Below are 21,836 nucleotides of genomic sequence, written 5' to 3' on the forward strand. Positions count from 1 at the left end.
CTTTGTTATAGGTGGATTCAAGTTTTTTTACAAAGGAGGCTTGTAAGTTAGTTAATATTTGTGAACTGTAGAGAAGACTGGGGAGGAGGTAGGCATGGGAAAGAGAGAAAGTCTAGAGTAATTTGTGAGGAATTTGTTATTTCTGTAATGATGGACATGCAGGTTGAATTTGAGTTGTCATCTATGGTGACTTCAAGCAGTTTGGTGTGAGTTTCTGCATTTATGACAGTGTTGTTAAGTGAAATAATGGAGAAGGGAGGTTTAAGATGTGTGAGAGATTTTGGGAGGAATGAAAGAAGTTTGATCTTTTTAGGATTTAGGATGAGTTGGTTTTTAGAGAGCCAGTTTTCAATAGAGTGAAATGAGCTTTGGGTAAAGATGTGTAGGTCAGAGAGGATGTCAGAGGTAGAGATGACTGTGGACTCATCAGCGAATTGTGTGAGAGAGGAGTATGTACAGGAAGTACGGAGGTAATTAGTGAAGATATTAAATAGTAAAGGACCAAGAATAACCCTTGAGGAACTCCCATTTTGATGTGGAGAAAGGGAGAAAGTGAGGACAGCCAATTAACAGATTTCTGTCTGTTAGAGAGATAGCTAGCAAATCAAAAATGGCAGTACTGGAAAGTTTGAGGTTGGTGAGTTTGGAAAGTAGAATGGGGTGTGAGACAGTGTCAAATGCTTTGGAGAGGCCTAGAAAGAGACAAGAAGTAAGCTTGTTGTAGTCTCTGGTTAGGGAGACTGAGTGAGTGAAAGAAATGAGGGCAGTAATAGTGCTGTGATTGGGATGGAATCTATGTCGGTGGCAGAGAGTAGGTTTTCTTAGGGTAAATAGTCCATGAGTTGCTTATGTGCACATGTTTTGAGTATTTTAGAGAGAGTGGACAGTATTGTTATGGGCTGTTAGTTAGAGAGCTCAGTGGAGTTATCACCCTTATGGATAGGCATGGTAAAAAAATTGTTTCCAGAATAAGGGTACAGTGGATTCACATATCAAAAGGTTTATAAGAATGGAGATGGGGTAGGCTGTGGAGTTAGTGGCTAATTTAAGGAAGAATGGAGGTAGGTTGTCCACAAGTGGATAGCCTGGCTTTAGCTTAAGTAAGAGGTATTTTATGTAGCTGGTTGGAATAATTTTCAGAGAGAAGTTGTTGTTGTTTGAGGAAGTGGGGGTTCAGCATGGTTGGAGGAGTTAGGGGTCTACATGAGTTTACAGATAGCGTTAATGAAGTAGGAGTTGAATATGGTGAAAGTTACAAAGAGGGTGGTATTTGGACAAGGGTTAGGTGCTGGGGGGTTACCTGGGTACAGGATTTGATTGATAGAGTTCCAGATTTTTTGTGGGTTACTAAGTTGGATTGTTTGGGGTTTGTGGTAAGAGTTTTTTCTTGTCATATTTGACTTGTTTTCTGGTGAGGTTACAGAGTTCTTTGTAGGTTTGGAGATGGATGGGGGATTTAGTCTTAATCCAGAGTTTCCAGGCATTGTCTCTTTTCTGCATAAGGGCATGAGTGGATTGGGATAATCAGGGTGAACGAAAAGATTTAACTCTTATTTTCCAGAGAAGAGCAAGAGAGTTCAGTGTGCTTAGGAAAAGGTTGTTGAATTTTAATACAGCATCATCTAGAGGTAGGTATGATAGGAAAGACTAGTTTATGGAGGCAAGTGTGCTATTAAATATGTCAGGATGGACATTTGAGAGGCTACATCAGTCTATGATTTTGTGAGTACTTGGAGGTTGTGGAGTGAATCTTTGGATGCAGATGGGAGGGTGGTCACTAATGGAATCAGGTAGAGACTTAGGATGGTGGTAAGGGACAGGGTTTGATACCAGGATCCAGTCTATGATAGAGCTTGTGTTGGTTTATTTGCTAAAGTGGGTTGAGGTGGTGATAAGTTGTGAGAAGCCATGAATGTTGATGCTAGAGCTTGGAGAGTTGGAGGTAAGGGATTGCCAATTGATGTTGACATTCTCTAGGAGAATAGTTTCATTGGGTGTATTGTATGTGAATCAGGAGAGAATGTGTTCTAATACTGGAATATTGTCACCATAGGGAATATATGTTGCAGCTAAGGTCAGTGTTTTGAAATTATTTAAGAGTTCAGCAGGGAGAAACAGAGGGGGTGGATTGGCTATAGGATACAGGTTGAGTTGATCAGAGCTTATTAAGGCAACTCCTCCTCCTTTCTTACTAGGTCTGTCAAGGTGAAAGACATTGTAGCCAGAGGGAAGGAATTTTTTATCTAAGATATGAGGTTTGAGCCAAGTTTCTGTGAGAGCTATTATATCAGGAGAGTATTTGTCCATCAGTGCATGGAATTCACTAATTTTGTGGTCTATCTGGTTGGTGATGGGTGAACCCATGTGATAAAAATTTCATCATTCTCTATAATGCTTTGTGGATCATGTTTATAATGCTTCCCGGCTACTTCAGTATTGTGATGTTTGCACAGTCTCAGTGTAACAGTCTTGCCACCTTATTATGCTTTTCAGTATACAGGCGCTCTGCCATTAGTGTAATATTACCCAGCAACAAGATATGCTACTGTTTCCAGTTCTGTTTTACAGAACCTGCATTTGTCTATTTTCCCACCTTAAATTCATTTTAGAAACCAACATGTACATAGTCCAGTATCCTGTGCTGCCAATATTAACATTTCATCTTTTGGTTTAAATTCACCCATCCTTAACCATTCCTGTGTCAGATCCTGATCAACATCAGGTTGTATCAGTAGTTTTCTGTACTTGCAAATATATTTATGTCTTTTCCACATTTCTTTCCTTCTCACTGATCCTGTTTCTTATATTATTTTTGTTTTTTGGCACATTCAGTTGCTGCCTGATTTTTGTCTACTTCTGGTTTGATTTCCATTTGACACTGATGTGCTTCTGCTAAGCTAAGCAGGGAAGTCATTTTAGACTTATTCTCCTCATGTTTTAAAACTTTCACTGTGTTTAGATCCAGTGAAGTCAGCAGATATGCATACAGTCCTACAATTGTAGATCTATACATGCAGTCAATTTTAAGGAGGCCCATACCGCCTTCAGAGTAAGAAATGTATAATCATGGTATACACCAATTTTTATATACCATTTGAGAAGAGTGAAGCACTTTTCTCATTTTCCTGTCCACCTGATCCAACACCTTTTGGAGCCACTCAGAACAGGAAGAGCAAATTGCTTTATAGCTTGGACTTCATTCCTAAATGTCAGAACTATTTTCAGTATTAATTTTAGCTTTCTGAAATATTCCTTACTGAGTTTTGTTCACATTTGTTCATTTTTTTATTGTTGATCCTTCATCAGTTCCCAAATACTTATACACTCCCTCCTAATTAAGTTCCTTTACATCACATTTCTGCCCCAGACTGATATTTACTTGGTGCTGCAGCTTTCCAACTTTAAATTTTGCAAGACCAAATGACATTCTTATGTCATCTGAGAAAGTTTTGACCACTTGCAATTGTGCTCTCAGCTCCTCTGCAAAAAGAAGATGAGAAGTCTTTACACTGTTGTTTCATGGAAGCCAAATTGTGACCATGTCTTAATTTATTATGTAGACAGCTCACTTGATTAAAGGCAGGACAAAAAAAGCAATGGTGGCAAAGAGTCACCCTTGAATATACGCTTTTGTCCTTTATCATGGATTAGCTATGTTTCATGGTCACTGTAATGGACTTGATCAATGTAGGGTGTATCTTATTCATCTGTAAGCACTCCTTCATCCATGACTGTGGGATGCTGTCAAATGTTTTTTGTAATCTATCCATGCCATACTTAGTTTCTTCCTCTTTTTTACAATTTTTCATTATGACGTTATGACTTTCTTTTGTTACTATTTTGTTCTATTGCCATTATTGTGTTTTCTTCTAAATGACTATAAACTCTCTCAGTATCAGTTCTAGTAGATAGTTTATATATTGTCAGAGGGCAAGTTATCAGTCTAAAGTTGTACAGGACAGAGTACAGGTTCATTCTTAAGAAGAAGTATTGTTATTCCTGTTGTTAACCAGGTTGGTGTCTGTTCAGGATGCATATATAAATAGTTCTTACTGAGGGCTAAATGTTCATGTAATGATGACCTCCCCCCCAAGACATATAGTATCATCATCAGCCAAATCCAAGACTCAACCCCTAGCAATGTTTGCGGATACAAAACTAAACCTTTTTATGAGTTGAACCAGCACATCTTGTTAGATTTGTGGGATTTTTTTGTCCAAAATGGGGAAATTGGAATTTGATTCTGATTTTTATTTTATTACCATTGATGTAAAAGATCTTTTTTCAGTAATCCTACATTGTGAAGGGTTAAGGTGGTTTCAGGATGTATTGGTTGATTTGGAATTCTTGTCCCACAACGATTTTAGGCTAGTGTTGGAAAGCATGGAATTGATTTTGAAAAATAATTTCATCTTTTCTCAAGGTGAATATTACAAGCAGATGCACGGAGTGGCTATGGATGCCTCATGTGCCCCCTGTTTTTTTCAACATTGTGTTACTTTATTGGGAACAACATTTTGTTTTTTTCTTCTACTTTTGGTGAACACATTAAGGCTTATTATCATTTTCTGGATGACATCTTTACTGTATGGAAAGGTCATTTTGATACAATTGAACTCTTTACAACCTAAATAAATAACACCAGAAAGTTTCTGGTTTTCACTCATGAAGTAGAGGCAACTGAGATGCATTGCCTTGATGTCACAATTTTAAAGGACATTAATAGCAAGAGATATGTATCTTAATTATTTAGGAAAAAATATTTTCCAACATGTATTTGCATTATAACAGTAATCATCCTTGTTTTCAAAAGAGGAACATAGTGAAAGGTCAGATGGTGTGACCGAGCAGCATGCCTGACCTCTATAAAGGATGACTTGTTAATTAATTAAATTTTATTGGGAATTTATTTTTGGCTAGAGGATATCTGGAAGAATTGATAAATTCACTAAAAGAGGTGGTCCTTGGGGGATGGGGTAACAGGTTTTTCCTCTAATGAGTCCTTTGGAACCTGATTTGAATAGGACTATCCCTTTTAGAAACAGGTTGAAAAACTGAAATTTTAGTATTTGGTATTGGGTTACAACCAGGGCACTAAAAAGGTCAGGGACATTATTAATAAATACTGGAAACTCTTTGCCTCTATGCCAGATACTTTAAAGGTGTTTAATAGATTGTTACAATTTAGTTTAAAAGAGGTTTAAATTTGAAAAATATGCTTGAAAGTAGTCCATTTCCCCTTGATACCATGAAGCATGATAGACCTAGGAAAGGTACTTTTAAGTGTGGGATGTGTCCTCAATGCCCCTTTGTAGCAAACTCCATGGATCTTTACTTACCCAGTTTGAAGTACCAACTACCAGTAACAGGGTACTACAATTGTCAATCTAAAGGGGTGGTTTATTTGGTGTACTGTGTGCATTGTTTTTGTTTCTATATTAGAAAAATTGAAAGCAGTTTAAAACAAAGGATATATGAGCGTGTATATGAAACTAATAGGAGGAAAGATACTAATGCCTTATTTAGGCATTCTGTTAAGCGTTATCAAGCAAACTATAAATTTTGGGTCCTGGAACAAGTTAAACCCCAGGAGAGAGGGGGTGATTGGGAGACCAGATTGGAATAGTGGCACCTTATATGGCAAATACATTTGGATGCGTGTACAAGTCCCTGTCTAAATTATCATTATTCCTTGGTTCTCAAAATAAAATTAAGGGCATTAAAGTATTAAAATTTGATTCTTGTTAACAGTTGTGAAAAAATTCTTGTAAGTACTTTTATGTACTTTATAGGACTTTTATTATATATATATATATATATATATATATATATATATATATATATATATGTGAGATATTTATACATTTTCATATTTTATGCATACATATATTTGTAGGTTTTTACATATTTTCCCTTCCCTTCTCAGTATTGGTTTTTATGTTTTACGTTTTGTACGTTACAATAGTTATTGATCGCCAGGATTGTAAATTCATGGTCACAGTGATTGGATGCAATTTTAATAGTTCAACCAATAAGGAGTTAACTGGAGTCATTTAAATTTTATTTTATGTAACTAATGTGATTCTGAAGAGGTTTCCAGCATAGGAAATGAAAGAACTTAATCCTCATTGAAAAAAAAAACGTTATTGTGAGAGATTTTTTTATTAAATGTGTTCCACGGATTTAGATTGGAGTGTTTTGTCCATTATTGGCACCATTGGTACTGCCAGGCTGGTTTTTGGTGTTTTTTAAGTCGGCTTTGAATCAGCCTTCTACTGTTACTTTTATTCATGTAAAGATGTTAATACTGTTGGCCAAAAGTTAGGTATTGCATCTGAACCTTGGGTTTTCCAATTAGGAGCTTTTCTTAATTTTGTTTCAGTTTCCTCTGCCATTAACTCATCGTATTTCATATCCTGTACATTTGAACTTCTTAATGATTCTTTTACATCTTTTTATCAATTCCGAATTATGTTCTCCAGGGTTTTCATAAATATTTCAAAAATGTGTCTTATTTCTTCTTTTTTGATGGTGTTTCTATTCATTTTGCTTTGTTTCCCAATTCTCTATAAAACTTTTTAAGCCCATTGCTTATTTTGTACTTTTCTTTTATATTTATCTGCATATCTTCTAAGTTTTTTTGCCTATGCTGATATCTTTATTATTTACAGTATTGTGCAATATATCCTGGTCTGTTCTGATACTGATACTGTGCATTGCTTTTACCACAACTATCTTTCTAAGTATTTTTGTTGATCTGTTCCCTCTTTTATTCTCTTCCAACAGTGATACTTCTTGTCTTAATTGCTTTATAGCTTTCTCTATTCGATACTTCCATGATGACCCTTCCTTTCTCTTACTGCTCTGAGTTTTTGTGGTAAGACTTTATCTGTTATTAATTTAGCTTCACAGTAATATGTCCTATTTACTTCTGTTATGTCACATGAATTTCTGCTAAAAGTATTGATTACTGTGCACATCTGTTTTATCAGACTTCTAACATTTTGGGTCTTATTGACTTTCTGTAATCTATTTCTTTCATCAATCTTAGTACATCTATCTATCTCTATTAGGTCAAACAACTCTTCCTTTAGATAATTTTTTTCTAAACTGAAGACACATTTTTTGTCCACCATTTCCTGTGGACATTCTACAGAAAGTTCCAGAACATCTTCCTGTAGCATATTCAATTCATCTGCATCCTGCATCATCCATTGCTGTTTCATATGGAAACTCACTGGCCTATTACTCCACAACACTGACTGTGTCAAAGTTGCCACTGTTTCCTGCTCCTTCCCTTGCAACTTTTGTAATGGTTTCCTACTGAAGGCTCCAGAGTATCGTCATGTGGCAAGTGATCAGATGCTTCCTATTCCACCTGTTTTTCCTTAATTTGGGGAATCATTGTTCCATCATGCTGTGATGTTACCAGAGCTGGTTTTCCTACACTAAATCCTTAACTTTGTAGGTCATAACTTCACTTTCTATTTCTATAACCTCTCCATTACTAATCCTCTTTTCTACTTCCCCTTTTGTTTTCATATTTTTGTATTGTGACATTTACCAAAACTGGATGCTTTTGCCTGTATTTCTCTTCATATATCTTTGGTGCTGTTTTTTTTTTTTTTTTTTTTTTTTTTGTATTAATTAATTTTGCTTTCACATTTGCATAAATATTGCTACATATTAAATCTCTTTTATTCCCCATGTCTTCTTCAGATGTTTCTCACTCCACCTGTTTCTCCTTACTTTAGAGACTCATTCATGCTGTGACATGATTTGTGTTTGATTTTCTGCACTAAATCATTTATTTTGCATGTATTCCTTAACTTAATTCCTGTTTGTTTAACTTCTACCTTACTAATCTTGTGTTCTAAGTTCTGCCTTTGTGTTCTTATCTTTTTTTGTATTGTGAAATTGTTCATATCTGGGTGCCTTTTCCTGTATTTCTCCTGAAATATCATTAGAGCTGCTTTTTTGTATTGATACATTTATTTTTCTCATTTACAATACATATTCCACCTTATCAGAGCTCTCTTTCTTTCCTATGTCCATGTTTCTTTTTAATATCTTTCAAAATCTCTAGGTTTTGTTCTTTATATTTTGCACTTCCTCTGTTGCTTCTTTATCCCAATGGCTCAAAGTTTCTGGGTCTATGCAATGTTTCTCATGGATCTGTAGGATTAATGAACATAAATTAGCATTTGATGCTTTTGGCAGTTTTCTTGTGCAAGTATTTTTCTTTCCTCTAATTTCTCTCTTAATCTTTTTGAATATCTTCTATCTGGAAATTCTGGGCTTCTTGCACAACAGTAACAATAAATCATTTCTTTCTTATCCTCAATAGCCCACTTTATCATCTTTATGGCTATTTTTGGTCTGCCTCTTTTTGCAATTTTTGTGGAGTACTAATTCCTTCTACAATAAGGGTCCCTCTACCCCCTGAGCCTGGCCTAACCCCATTGTAGGAAAGTTGCTGTGGCTTGAAGATTCTACAATGCCATTTTTCCATTCCTGGCATCAGTGCACACACTAAGACTGGGAACTTTTTCATCCTGGGATTTGTGCACCCAGCCTACTTCTGTCTGTGAGATATGCTATATAAAATACAGTCTGTATATATATATATATATATATATATATATATATATATATATATATATATATATATATATATCTGTGTGTGTGTGTGTGTGTGTGTGTGTCATTTTGGTGAGATTTTGTAAAATCAGGGTAGACCACAAGACTTGACAAAGAATTTAGTTCCAGCAATACAATTCTCCTTTTCTTGCTGACTTTATCATCTCTCCATTCAGACCCATGTAAATGATATGATGAAGCCTAAGATCATTAGGATGCTTAAACCACTGACTGCATTTAGCACATTTATATGGTTTCTGTTCTCTCTCTCTCTCTCTCACTGGTTCAGTGAAAAATGAGTGATGCTGAAACAATGTTCATTTCTTAACTGGTATAAAAGACAGTATGGGGATAAATAAAATAAAACAGCCTAAAAAGCAACAGTACACACAGGATCTCATAGTCTGCATAAGGTTTATGTACATGATCAGGATTTTGATAAAATGTTGGCAGCCCATCTGAATAAAATGAAAACTGAAAAATAATTATTGATGAACTGAAGTAAAAAAAGACAAATAGTTTATTGCTGGAAATTCAATCCTAAAGAAACTAGATGAAAAAAAAATCAGTATTGTGGAGATATAATGGTGAAAACTGTGTCTTTTCTTACCAGAGTCTGAAATAATAATGATAAAATTTACCTTGGGAATGGTATTTCTTCAAAACAAAGTATATTGGATTGGGTACTTTATAATATGCTGGAAGTATTACAGGCTGAAAAAATATAAAGAAATCCTTAAAGAGTTTGACTGTATTATTGAACTGTTCAACATCTTTCAGTTTCACCGACACATTGTAGGAATTATTCCACAAATCAAAACCTTTTGAAAAATTAAATAACACTTTACACATAAATGCAGATTAGAGGGCTTTGCATTTTAGTGTGCAAGTACAATGTTCACTGAGATATTTGTCCAATGGAATTCATCTTAAATGGTGAGTAAGTATCCAGTAGTTGTCCTAATAATCATGGATTACTGTTTGTGAAACAAAACCAATAGAATTACTGCATAGGTAAAGATTTTAAAATGTTAAATACAAATGCTCAAAAGGTATGATCTGGTGCTTTAGTATGGGGTAGATATTGCTATTCCTGATGAGAAACATTTTATGAACAATGATCTAAACTATCATATCAAGAGATCATACTTTGGGGTCCTGATGTCTTTGTATGCTGGGCAAGAATTTGTTATGCGTATAATGGAAGTAGGGTGATAGCAGTCTGTATAATATAGTCATGTGAACCACATGTACAAGAGGATTACTGATACCTCAAGAAGTCTTAAAACCTTGTTAAAATCATACTATATAATATTAAGATCAGAAGTTAAGACAAACATACTATAGACCTATGTTTTGTGTAGCTATATAAAGAAAGAAATAAAAAAAAGAACAAATAAGTGTGAAATTAAATCTTGTCCTGAATTACAAAGATTGTGGGAGGATGTGTTATAGATTAATAAAAAGGGTAATAATGTTAATTAAACAGAGTTGACTGTGGATTATGTATATCTTTACAACACTAAAATTTGTTATTTTTTATCAAAGCATTTGCTGAACCTGCAAATTAGAACCTCAATGAAATTATGACGTGTTTGAAAATATCAACCTCAAATGAATGCTATTACTAAACAATAGGTTATGAAACTATTGTACAAAGTTAAGAGTACATAAGAATATATGAAGAGATATTATTTTAATAGTTAAAAAACTGAAGATTATTACAACAAAGTTTAAAAAAAATCAAGATCATTGGGCTCTGGTTTTAACTGAACTATTTTTTCATTATTAGAATCTATAAAAGTGTTTAGTGATGAAAATTGCCATTATTATACCAATTTACACTAGTATTTGTAATATGCTTTTCTAGAAAATTATGGAGAGGTCATACCTAGTAAAGATTCTGTTCATCTTATATATGTATTACACTGACAGGAAGCAACATGCATTTAGTTTAAACAACTCATTTATAATTTTCTTTTCGAAAAATGCATCATCTGCAATTGATGCAAAAGTTCTTATCAGTGCTCTTTTTCTAGACATGCGTAAAGCTTTCAATAGCAATTATAATACTTTGTTTGAAGACATTGCTTTGGATTGTGGTGAAGAAGAGGCATTTGCACTGCATTCATGTTTGCATGACAGAACATGAATAGCAAGTTAAGTAGAAATGGTAAAGATGTTTCTTTGCATGTAGATTACATCAAGGATCAGTATTAGCATTCATATTATCGATCCAGCACTATTACATAGATTTTGGTGCTAAAAATATGCAAATAATATCAACATGGTAAGATTAATTACTATGACAAGATTTCCAAGGAAAAGGACCACAGTGATGCAGAAAGCCACACTGTTTATTCACAATTTAGCACTTTCATCCTGGTAATATGGACTTCATCAGAGTGAATAAAAAATGTTAGCCACCAGTTTAAATACATTCTGAAATCATGTGACATTAAACATCCTTCCAATCAAATAACTACACTCATTAAAATGTAGTTGTGGAACATCCCAACAGAGGCGCCTGACCTCTCAACCAATTGGGGACAAATTTCAACAGAATCAGGGACAAGTCAAGAAAAAATCAGGGACAATCAGGGAAACTTTTAAAATATTAGTGCTATTAACTTGAAACATTGACAAAATCACAGCATATGAATTAATATGCATTTTCTTAAGTAAAAGAAGTCTATAACTCTTAATTATTGTCATTATTCATTAAGTGTAATTCACCACCTTTCCTCCAAAAGTCACTAGTTTTAGGAGGGATTAAGAGGGACAGAGCTAAAATTTGAGTCAAAATCAGGGACGTCCCTGAAAATCAGGGACAGTTGAGAGGTAGAGCACAGAATTAACTCCTTCAGTTCAATTCTCTTTCCTTTTTCAATATGCCACACTTTCATAATAAAATAATATTAAAGATACAAAACCTTAAAAGCTTCTAATAATGCCCTACATTCCTACATACTTGTTACACATAAAAACTTTTGTATGTATACACAATTCTATATAAAGAAATTTGCTTTTAACTTCAAGACACAAATTGGAGATACATTTTCATTTAAACCAGGCACTTCTGTTGCATTAGTGCATAAAATCCATTGAAATTCTAGGTATTCCAGAAAATCATCACTGGGATCCCCCAGTCCCAAATCACAATGATCTATTACACAAAACTTAAAGCAGTGGTCTTTGCTGACAGAAATATGTTTACAAAGGACATTTGTACAATCCATTTTTCTGATGTCATACATATGCTGATAGATTCTATCCCTTAGTGTCCTTTTTGTTTTTCCTATATAAAATTCTTTGCATGACTGACACACGGCTAAATCAAAAAATTAACTTAATATAGCTTACTGAAATGTCAACCTAATTTTGGAACAGATGCTTTTAAACCATCAGCTTACACCTCAAGAACATGCATATTTGACTGTAACCCACCCTAGAATCCCAACAATATTTGGGATTCCTAAGATCCATAAAAATATACAACCCTCCCCCCGCTTCGATCTATTGTTGATGCTACTGGGTCCATCACCTATACTATTGCTAAGTTTGTAGACCATCATCTTAAAAATTCCTTGGTTAACTGCAAACATATATATAAAGATTCATGAGATTTTCTTAGTAAAATACAAAATTATGCATATTCAGATGACTTAATGTTGGTTACTATTGATGTTTGTGATTTGTTTTCAATAATACCACATGAACAAGGGATAGAATGATTTTTTTAATTTATCTCCCAGAATACAGAGTTTTCCAGAAGTAAGGCTGGTACTTTGAGAGAGTTAAAGGAGCTAGTATTAATAAACAGTTATTTGATTTTTGAAACCAACTATTTAAACAAGTAAAAGGTGTGGCAATGGCACGGGATGTGCCCCCGACTTTGCAAATATTGTACTAGCTCAGTGGGAAAAGTTGTATGTCTTTTCTTCTAGATTTTCCAACAGTTGGGTGTTATACGGTAGATTTGTGGATGACATCATAATTTTTTGGAAAGAAGGGGTGACACAGCTACAAGAATTCTTTGATTACATCAGTAATACTACACATTACTTAAAATTTACTATGGAATATGATTTAGACACAATTAATTACATGGATGTTACTATAAGTAAAGACAGAGAAAACAAAAGATTTGTTTCTAACTTATTCCATAAACCAACATACTCCAATACTTTATTACATTTTCAGAGCAGTCACCCACTACACCAGAAAAAAACTTTGGTAAAAGGACAATGTGTCAGAATAGCCAGAATGGTTACAGAAGAGGAAACCTTCCTTGACCAATGTAGAATATTACAAGAGATGTTAGCAAAAAGAAGTTACCCCATTAATTTTACCAATTTGATATTTGATAAGGTAAATGCAAAGAGGAGACAAGGCATATATAAATGATTACTGGGGATTACAAATGGAATGGATGAGTCCACCCAAATAGGAAAACAAAGGGAACTGGGGAATAAAGTCTTGTTATACCATTTAACAAAGACTTTTGCCCCATTTGTAAAGTCCTAGAAAGTAACTGGGATTTATTCAGAACAGATTCTTATTACTTGAAAGTAGTTGGTGACCAGCCTAAAATAATATATCAAAAGGAATCTAGTTTTAAGCAGTTGTTAGAAAGTTCTAAGGGTATGAGAGGAAAAGGGAGAATGGGGAAGTGTGGGTCATGTGCACAATGTTTGAACATTCTTGTGGGCAATAGTGTGAAAATTCAAGGTTATAAAGAAAATTTTGTTCCACACAAATACAATTGTTATAGTAAGGCAGTGGTCTATTTAGCTGTGTGTCAGTCATGCGAAGGATTTTATATAGGAAAAACAAAAAGGGCACTAAGGGATAGAATCTATCAGCATATGTATGACATCAGAAAAATGGATTGTAAAAAATGCCCTTTATAAACATATTTCTGTCAACAAAGACCACTATTTTAAGTTTTGTGTAATAGAATATTGTGATTTGGGACCTGGGGGGGGTCCCAGTGATGATTTTCTGAAATACCTAGAATTTTAATGGATTTTACGCACTAATGCAACAGAAGTGCCTGGTTTAAATGAAACTGTATCTCCAAGTTGTGTCTTGAAGTTAAAAGTGATTTCTTTATATAGAATTGTGTATACATACAAACGTTTTTATGTGTAACAAGTATGTAGGAATGTAGGGCATTATTAGTAGCTTTTAAGGTTTTGTATCTATTTTATTACAAAAGTGTGGCATATTAAAAAGGAAAGAGAATTGAACTGAAGGAGTTAATTCTGTGCTCTGTTAGGATGTTACACAACTACACTTTAATGAGTGTAGATATTTGATTGGAAGGATGTTTAATGTCACTTGATTTCATGATATGATATTTAAACTGGTGGCTAATATTTTTTATTCATTCTGATGAAGTCCATATTACCAGGACAAAAGTGCTAAATTCTGAATAAACAGTGTGGTTTTCTGCATCATCGTGGTCCTTTTCCTAGGAATTAATTACTATGAAGAAGATACTGGTACATTTCAATGATATGCCCATACTTAGGAGTTGTGCTACATACAAGGGATTTGTCACCACTGTCGTCACATGCTGTTGTAAGTTCCACTTACTATCTACCTAAGTACCTAGGTCATGTACCACTTGGTCTGGTCATGGAGTGTGCTGTCTATATTATAATTAGCTTGTATATTTCCTTTCATAAAATAAATAATCAGAATTTTTGTTCATCTACTGTGTCTTCATGGCTCTGGCAAAATCCTTTGTGTGTGTTATTACTTTCTGCAGAATATCAATAGCATTCTTGAATTCAATGATTGTCCACAATTTGTAGTCATCCACAAAGCTGGTTAGACAAAGGATGTGTAAGTTTATCTTGACTTATGAGACTTAAATGCTGAACAGGAAAGCGCCTAGTACACATTTCTGAGTTATGGACCTGTTCACAGGAGTCTAGCTAGAGGTGACTTCAAACAAGCTGACATTATGTGTCCTGTATGTGATCCATTTGTCTACCCACTTGGTGACATGTTTATGCCCACTTGAGACAGTTTCTCTGTAATACCTGAGTGCATATTTGTGTCAAGTGCTTTGGCCATTTCAAGTTACACAGGATGACAGTCTTTTCATTATGCATGGCCTTGGTGATCTTCTTGAGGATGTCAAGCAGATTTAACAGACATATTGTAACTTTCACAAATCAAACATGGGTTTGGTAGAAAGTCGGGAGATTACCTGTGTCCTTTTTGATAAGGTCCTGTGAAGGATCCACACAGCTTGCCCAGATTATCAGGTGCCTCTACGATCTCACACCTGCATACAATAAATAACAGTAGCTATATTAATCTTACAAATAGCTTTTGAATAATTGTAATATGCTAGAAAAATGCTGCAAGGCAAATCTTAAATTTAAGTGCATTATAAAATGTTTACCAGCTTAAAGCGTTAGATAAGAGGAACTACCACAAGCCTGTGGTCAGCTAAGGGGCTTACTGTTCTTTTTTAAAGAGAACGTATACAGAAGCACTGGAAGTAAAAAACAAACTTGATAAAGCCTTGTTTACAACTCAAAAAATTATTTGTAACTTGTCAATTTTCCTTCAGTTGAAAACTGTCATGACCCAGCTGAACTTGTTTATACAAGACTATAAATACAGGCCAGTCAGGAATTGGGCTGGACTTTTGCTCAGCATAAATTATTGGCATGGGCTGGGCTTTTGGGTGCTAGTGCCTGCATTGCTATTAATTTGAACAAATAGCTGCACCTGTTAAAATTTGAAGTCTCCTATCAGTAGGCAATAAAGATCATTTTGATACTTGTAACTAAAAGCTAATTTTAAATAAATTGCTTAAGCTTGTGCTTGGTGTCTTGTGTCATTATTAACTTTTTGACTCTGTACTGTACTTTATTAATGTCTATTGCATTTACTGTATTTAGTGTACTAATCTTTGTGAAGCTTTTCTCCCTGGGCCTCCACTGAAAATGGGATCCATGCCCAGTCAGACTTTCTTGGTAAACAAATGTAAAATAAAAAAAAACAAAGAAAAAACTTTCTTCACAATTGTATTAACCTCAGAATAAAGATAATGGACTATTGCAAAATGATATAGTCAGCAGGATTTTGAGGTATACAGTGAAGATATCACAATCATCAAAGTTGTTTTCTTTAACGAAAAATGTTAGCAAGATGAAAAATGAGTTAGCTAATGTAGCCAATCTAGGTGAAATTCCTGCGGGACCCATGGCTGGACCATGGGGTCAGTGGAATCTCCTTGATAGATGTATTGAGTAAACTTTCTCCCCCACCTCTTTCTGAACCTTTAAAAGTTTCCCATAAAGCAGACACAAATAAAATGACAAAATGTCTATCAGATTTAAAAGTAAAAGATAAGGGGAAAAAGGTGAAACCTGGAGCAGAAGCAACCGGATTGTTGTTCTTTACTGTATTACAAGACTTAGATTATAAAATAGCAGAACTTAGACAGAAGGTTCAGGAATTAGAAGAACAGTATAAGGAACACATACATATGCACTGATTAATTAAACAGGGATGCCTTGAAGAAGGCAGACCAAGCTGCTGCTAAAGTAATGGAAGTGGTAGAAAATGTCAAGGCAAGTTTGGTAACTGTAGCTGCATGGGTCATTCAGCAGCATAGCCAATGGCAAGGTAAGGGTTCATGGCATCCGTGACCCCTGGTGTGTAAACCAGGGTTCAATACTGAGGAGTGGGATAGTAACCTTTCTTTGTCCAATGAAGAGTGTGATGATTATGAATTGTTAGATATACCACTAGTTTAGGCATGCCCAAGAGGAAGGGTGTTAGTACACAAGATGATGGGCAGCCACCACAACAATGGACAAAAATAAGGACCTGCTGTCAGACCTATTTACTGAGATTAATTCAAACATACAACCAACAGTCAGGAGAAACCATCTTAGCTTGGTTTGTCCAGGTTTGGTGCACTGGAGGAAAGGGAGTGTCACTAAGTAATGAAGAAATAAGTGTACCTGCCTGGTGTTTCATCATCATTGAAACAAGTGAAAAATAGGATAAATAATAACATAGTAGTTAATTCCCCTGACTGTTTGGCTGGCTGTTGCCTTACAAAATCCCTCACTCCTCACTCCTACATACAATAAACAACAGAGAAAGTATGCAAAGAAATTAAAAAACAGACATGATACAAGTCTTGTTTTCAGCTCAAAAATGATTCGTAATTTATAATTTTTCTATCAGTCTAAAAGTGTCATGACCCTGCTGAACTTGTTTATACAAGGCTGCAAATGTCAGCCAGTCAACAATTGGACTGGACTTTTACAAAGCATGGATTTTTGGCATGGACTGGGTGTTTGGACACTAGTGCCTGCATTGCTTTTACTTTGAACAGATAGTTGCACCTGTTAAAATGTGAATCTCCTATCAGTAGGCAATAAAGATAATTTAGATGCTTGTAAATCATCCTCTCCTTTTAGCTTATCCTGGTTAGGGTTCACCACAGCATAACAATGATCCACAAACAGTTGGCAGTGGAGTTTTGCAGTGTTGAGTTGCCTGCCCAACCTTCCACAGAAGGCACACACATGCACACCTGGGGCCAATTTAGAGTGTCCAATCCACCTACAGCATGTCTTTGGGATGTGGGAGGAAACCGGAGTACCAGGAGGAAACCCACATGACCACAGAGAGGACATGCAGACTCCACACAGAAGGCACCCCAGCCGAGAATCAAACCGGAGAGCATCTTGCTGTGAGGTGGCAATGCTAATCACTGCACCACTGCGGCCACCCTATTTTAATGAATGTAAATAACATATAAGTTTAAATAAATTGCTTAACAGGTCCATGATGAGTCATTGGTCTGCCTCACAGATTAGGAGAGTCAGGATTATGTGTATGTAAGTCCCTGCATCAGGTGATGGTCCCCCTGTTCAGACAGATGACTATTGCTGTACACCCTTCTGCAAGAACATAGGTTGTCTGGAGGCTGTGCTTAAGTAGGCATTCAAATGTGTCTACTACATAACATTTTAATTATTGAAAAAGCAATCTGGGATGTTGTCATGTACCACTGATTCTGTGTTTTTAGCCTTGGAACACACACAGACAAGCTGCTCTCCTGTGAAAATAAACTGAGTAATATTTGCATGTATACCTTAGCTGATGGTTATTGGTGACAGGGGGGTTGTGTTGTGTAAGACAAACTGTCAGCTAGCAGATTGTCTATTTTCTCCAGATGATTATGACTGGTGGTATCCACAAACAGTTGTGATCTTAGTTGTGTATTTCCCTTAACATTCACACTTATTTAAATAAATGACTTATGACAACATCTTCAGATACAACCTTGGTTATGTATCACATGCCACACAGTGGTATTGTTCACACAGTCATACAACTATACCAGTGTAAATTCGTCAATTGCACAACATACACCCATATGTCTTTCATTTGAAATATGTGTTTGTGCAGTCTGATAACATATAAGAACACATAACAAATCAGTTAATTGTGGCTCATGCAGAATAACAGATAGTTGCACAGTGGTGCTGGTGACCACCTCAATAATCCTTAGGAGTAGCAACACAGTTATGCTGACAATGAATTCCACAAGGTTGCAATTGAATCAAAACATGTTATATTTTTGTGTATATCACAGCTTTACAACATGTGGATGAAACAAGACTTGTGTGCCCATGTAATCAGTAGTAATGTATATTGATGCATGTGACAGAGCATTTAATGATGGTAGGTGGACACATGCAAACCTGTGCCATACTACAAGTGTCACTGTGCTGGTTGAATGAGAACAGCCTAGAATGTTGATCTGCTCCATTACAAAAACACATGCCTTCCTAAGCCAGTAATCTACATAGTATCATCCCATGTCAACAGTTCTCAGGAGCCATATTACTACAGCTGTTAATAAAGGAACATGTAATGAAATGGCAGCAGTGGCCAGCAACTCATTACCTCACATCACAGCTTGTAATATGGTCTTGTAGGCCTACTGTCCATACGCACCTCAACATAGCATATGTCAATGTCAGCAACACTGACATGTGAATTGTTCATAGAGTCATTGGTCATCACTATGCTAATGGCCAACATCACATAAATTCTTATATGACATTATTCTAACATGTAAACCAAACTCTATATATCTATATGCCAGAAGAAAGTAAGGCTATGTGTGTATGTGTGCATTGGTTTCATTGCATTACATAGTGCCTCTCTCCATATGTGACATGCACCATCCCATGGCAGAATTAGCAATCACACATTTAGTGGTCTGCAGATGTCTTGCAGATGCTCATGGAAGGACTCTGCTTCATGATGTGCCCATGCATCATTAACAGGAGGGCATCCTACACTCCTCTGCAGGAAGGATGTCATGTGGCCAGAAGGAAAAAGAGGAAGCTAGATGCATGGGGCTACATTAAAGGTTCCCTTAAGTGGTAGGGAAATGAAAAGTGATTCAAAAGATCATACAATGACTGCAATGTACCACCAACCACACACACAACAGTAGACAGGGTCTGATTTGAACATTACAACAGTGTAGGTATAGAAGCTGAATCCATACAATTTAACAGTAGCACCGCCACATTTTGCTAACTTAAACAGTGCCATGTGGTGTATGAAAGCATCATTGTTTGCTGAGAAGAACATGTTGAGAGGAGTGTCTGACATGGAAATGGAGTCACATCTTGGTGTAAAATTTTTGTAAAAAGTTTGAAAAATATTATTTGAATGTTTACACACACACACATATACACACACACACACACACACACACACACACACACACACACAATTAATTTGCCTATTGTCAGATTAGAAACCCTATATATCTAGTTACAGAAGCTGGAAAACACAGTGCTTAACACTACTGCAACAGCACAATTTTGACTTGAATAATGTTAGAGTGTACTTTAGACAGGATGACATCATCAGTGTATGCTGCAAAAAGTTGTTTGGAGGAGTGTCTGACAAATTGTGGATTCGCATGCTGTTCTAAAATTGTCAACATACTGATTTCTGAATGAACAGACACCCACTAGTTTGCCGCAGGGAGACTAGAACCCCTATCTAACTATTGACAGAACACAGTACTTAATGCAAGTGCCACAGCGTGTTTGGCACTTATAGTGTCAGACAACACTTTATAGCTGATGACATCATCAGTGTCTGGTGGGAAGAAGATAGCAGTATAAGTGTCTCACATGCCATTCTAAAATGGTTTCTGGAATGTGAGCTAACACAAACACAGGCACAAAACTCAAAGTTGACCACAGTGAGACTAGAACCCCTACCTATCTACAGAACACAAAACTTAACACAAGCGCCACAGCACAAGTATGGCTTTTGAAGTGTGAGACAACACTTTACAACTCATGACATCAGCAGTGTCTGCTGGGAAGAAAATCTTAGTAGGAGTGTCTCACATGTCATTCTGAAATGAGCTCTGGAATGTGAACTAAATGAACATAAATGCACACAAGTTCACCACTATCTAGAGAACACAGTATTTAATGCAAGCACCGCAGCACAAGTCTGGCTTTTAGAGAGTCAGACAATACTTTATAGCTGAAGACATCAGCAGCTTATGTTTATGAGATGTTGGAAGGCCTGTATGAAATGGGTATGAGATTAAAACTCCTAACTAGCTATTTACGCAAGTTAGAGCACTCAATAATTAATGCAAGTGCCAAGGTACAAGTCAGACTTTTACACTGCTGTTGTACAATTTATAGTGGATGACATCATCACTGGATGCTTGAGAGAAGATGTTGGGAGTCCTGTATGAAATGGATATGTAGGCATGTATGACTGTCAAAATACTTGTTTTCCATGAGACTAGATTGCTGACAGTAGAATACAGACTTATGCTCATTGGAGTATACACACACACACACACACACACACACACACACACACACACACACACACACACACACACGCACACATACACACACACAAGCTGATTGCAGTGAGATTTAAACATCTACCTAAATAGTTATACAAACTAGACAACTCAAAACTTAATGCAATTGCCACATCACAAGTCTGACTTTTCCACTGCTTCTGGGCAATTTATAGTGGACAACATCATCACTAGATATTTGAGAGAAGATGTTGGAAGGCCTGTATGAAATGGATGTGTAAGCATGTTTGACTGTCAAAATATTTATTTTTCATAGGACTGGATTACTGACAGCAAGATAGAGACTTACACTCTTTTGACTACACACATATACACACCAGTTGATTGCAGTGAGATTACAGCCCCAACCTAACTAGTTAAACAATCTAGAGAACTCGCTTCATAATGCAAGCTCTACAACACAAGTCTGACTTGTACACTGCTGCTGGGCAATTTATAGTGGATGAGATCATCATTTCATGTTTGAGAGAAAATGTTAGACATCCTGTATGAAATAGATTTGTAGGCATGTATGACATTCAAAATATTAGTTCTCCATAGAACTGGATTGATGATAATAGGATACAAACGCATGTCCATCTGACTATGCACATGCACTTACATAGACATAGAGACACACACATAATATGGCTACTGTGGTAAGTTAACACAAAAGTAAGTATTTTGCTCCCATATGTAGAACATAGTAGTTAACTGCACCATCCTTGAAGTATGGTTTTGCCTTGTCATACTGGTCTTTATAGATGATGCCATCATCATTATATGATGTGGGTAACATAGCCTGTTATAAGAGTGGTGTGCAAAGTGTGTATTTGTATTTTCTGTTATGTTTCCAATGTGCATGTATACTTTAAAAGACAGCTTTTCAAACTAGATGTAAAAAGCTCCCAGGAATGCATGTAACAGAACTGTGACATATGCAGCTGTTTCTCAGTTTGTTGTGTACATTAGTGCATGAGTTTCAGACTTCATACCTTTCAGAAAATTCATGCTAATGCAAAATCTGTTATTCAATCAACTTGCTAAGATTGTAAGAGCAATATTTAAAAATTGGCCCTATTTTTGGGCCTTTGTCCCCCATTATTTATGGCTTTGTCCAAATTACTTACTCTAAGAGGTTGAGAGGCATGCTACTGACAGATTAATTTTCAAGTGCATGGGTGTAGGGCACACATGACTCTGTGTAAATATGTGTTCAGTCAGTAAAAATTGCCTCCCCTTTGGTTGTGTTTTTACCTGGATTATAAGGGTATGAACACTA

General features: G+C 35.8%; 1 protein-coding gene across 2 annotated transcripts in view; it reads right to left on the reverse strand.

Moving 5' to 3' along the window:
* Positions 1 to 21,836, reverse strand: part of LOC122815408 (bile acid-CoA:amino acid N-acyltransferase-like) — a 533,063-nt gene that overhangs the window by 464,999 nt on the left and 46,228 nt on the right. For both annotated transcript variants that reach the window (XM_044087876.1, XM_044087878.1), the window contains exon 3: positions 14,864 to 14,941. The gene's annotated coding sequence lies outside the window, so the exon portion shown is untranslated. The remainder of the gene's footprint in view (positions 1 to 14,863; positions 14,942 to 21,836) is intronic.

This window comes from Protopterus annectens, chromosome 11.part0 (assembly GCF_019279795.1).
Source record: "Protopterus annectens isolate FY-2018-M chromosome 11.part0, PAN1.0, whole genome shotgun sequence".
In the NCBI taxonomy this organism is placed as follows: domain Eukaryota; kingdom Metazoa; phylum Chordata; order Ceratodontiformes; family Protopteridae; genus Protopterus; species Protopterus annectens.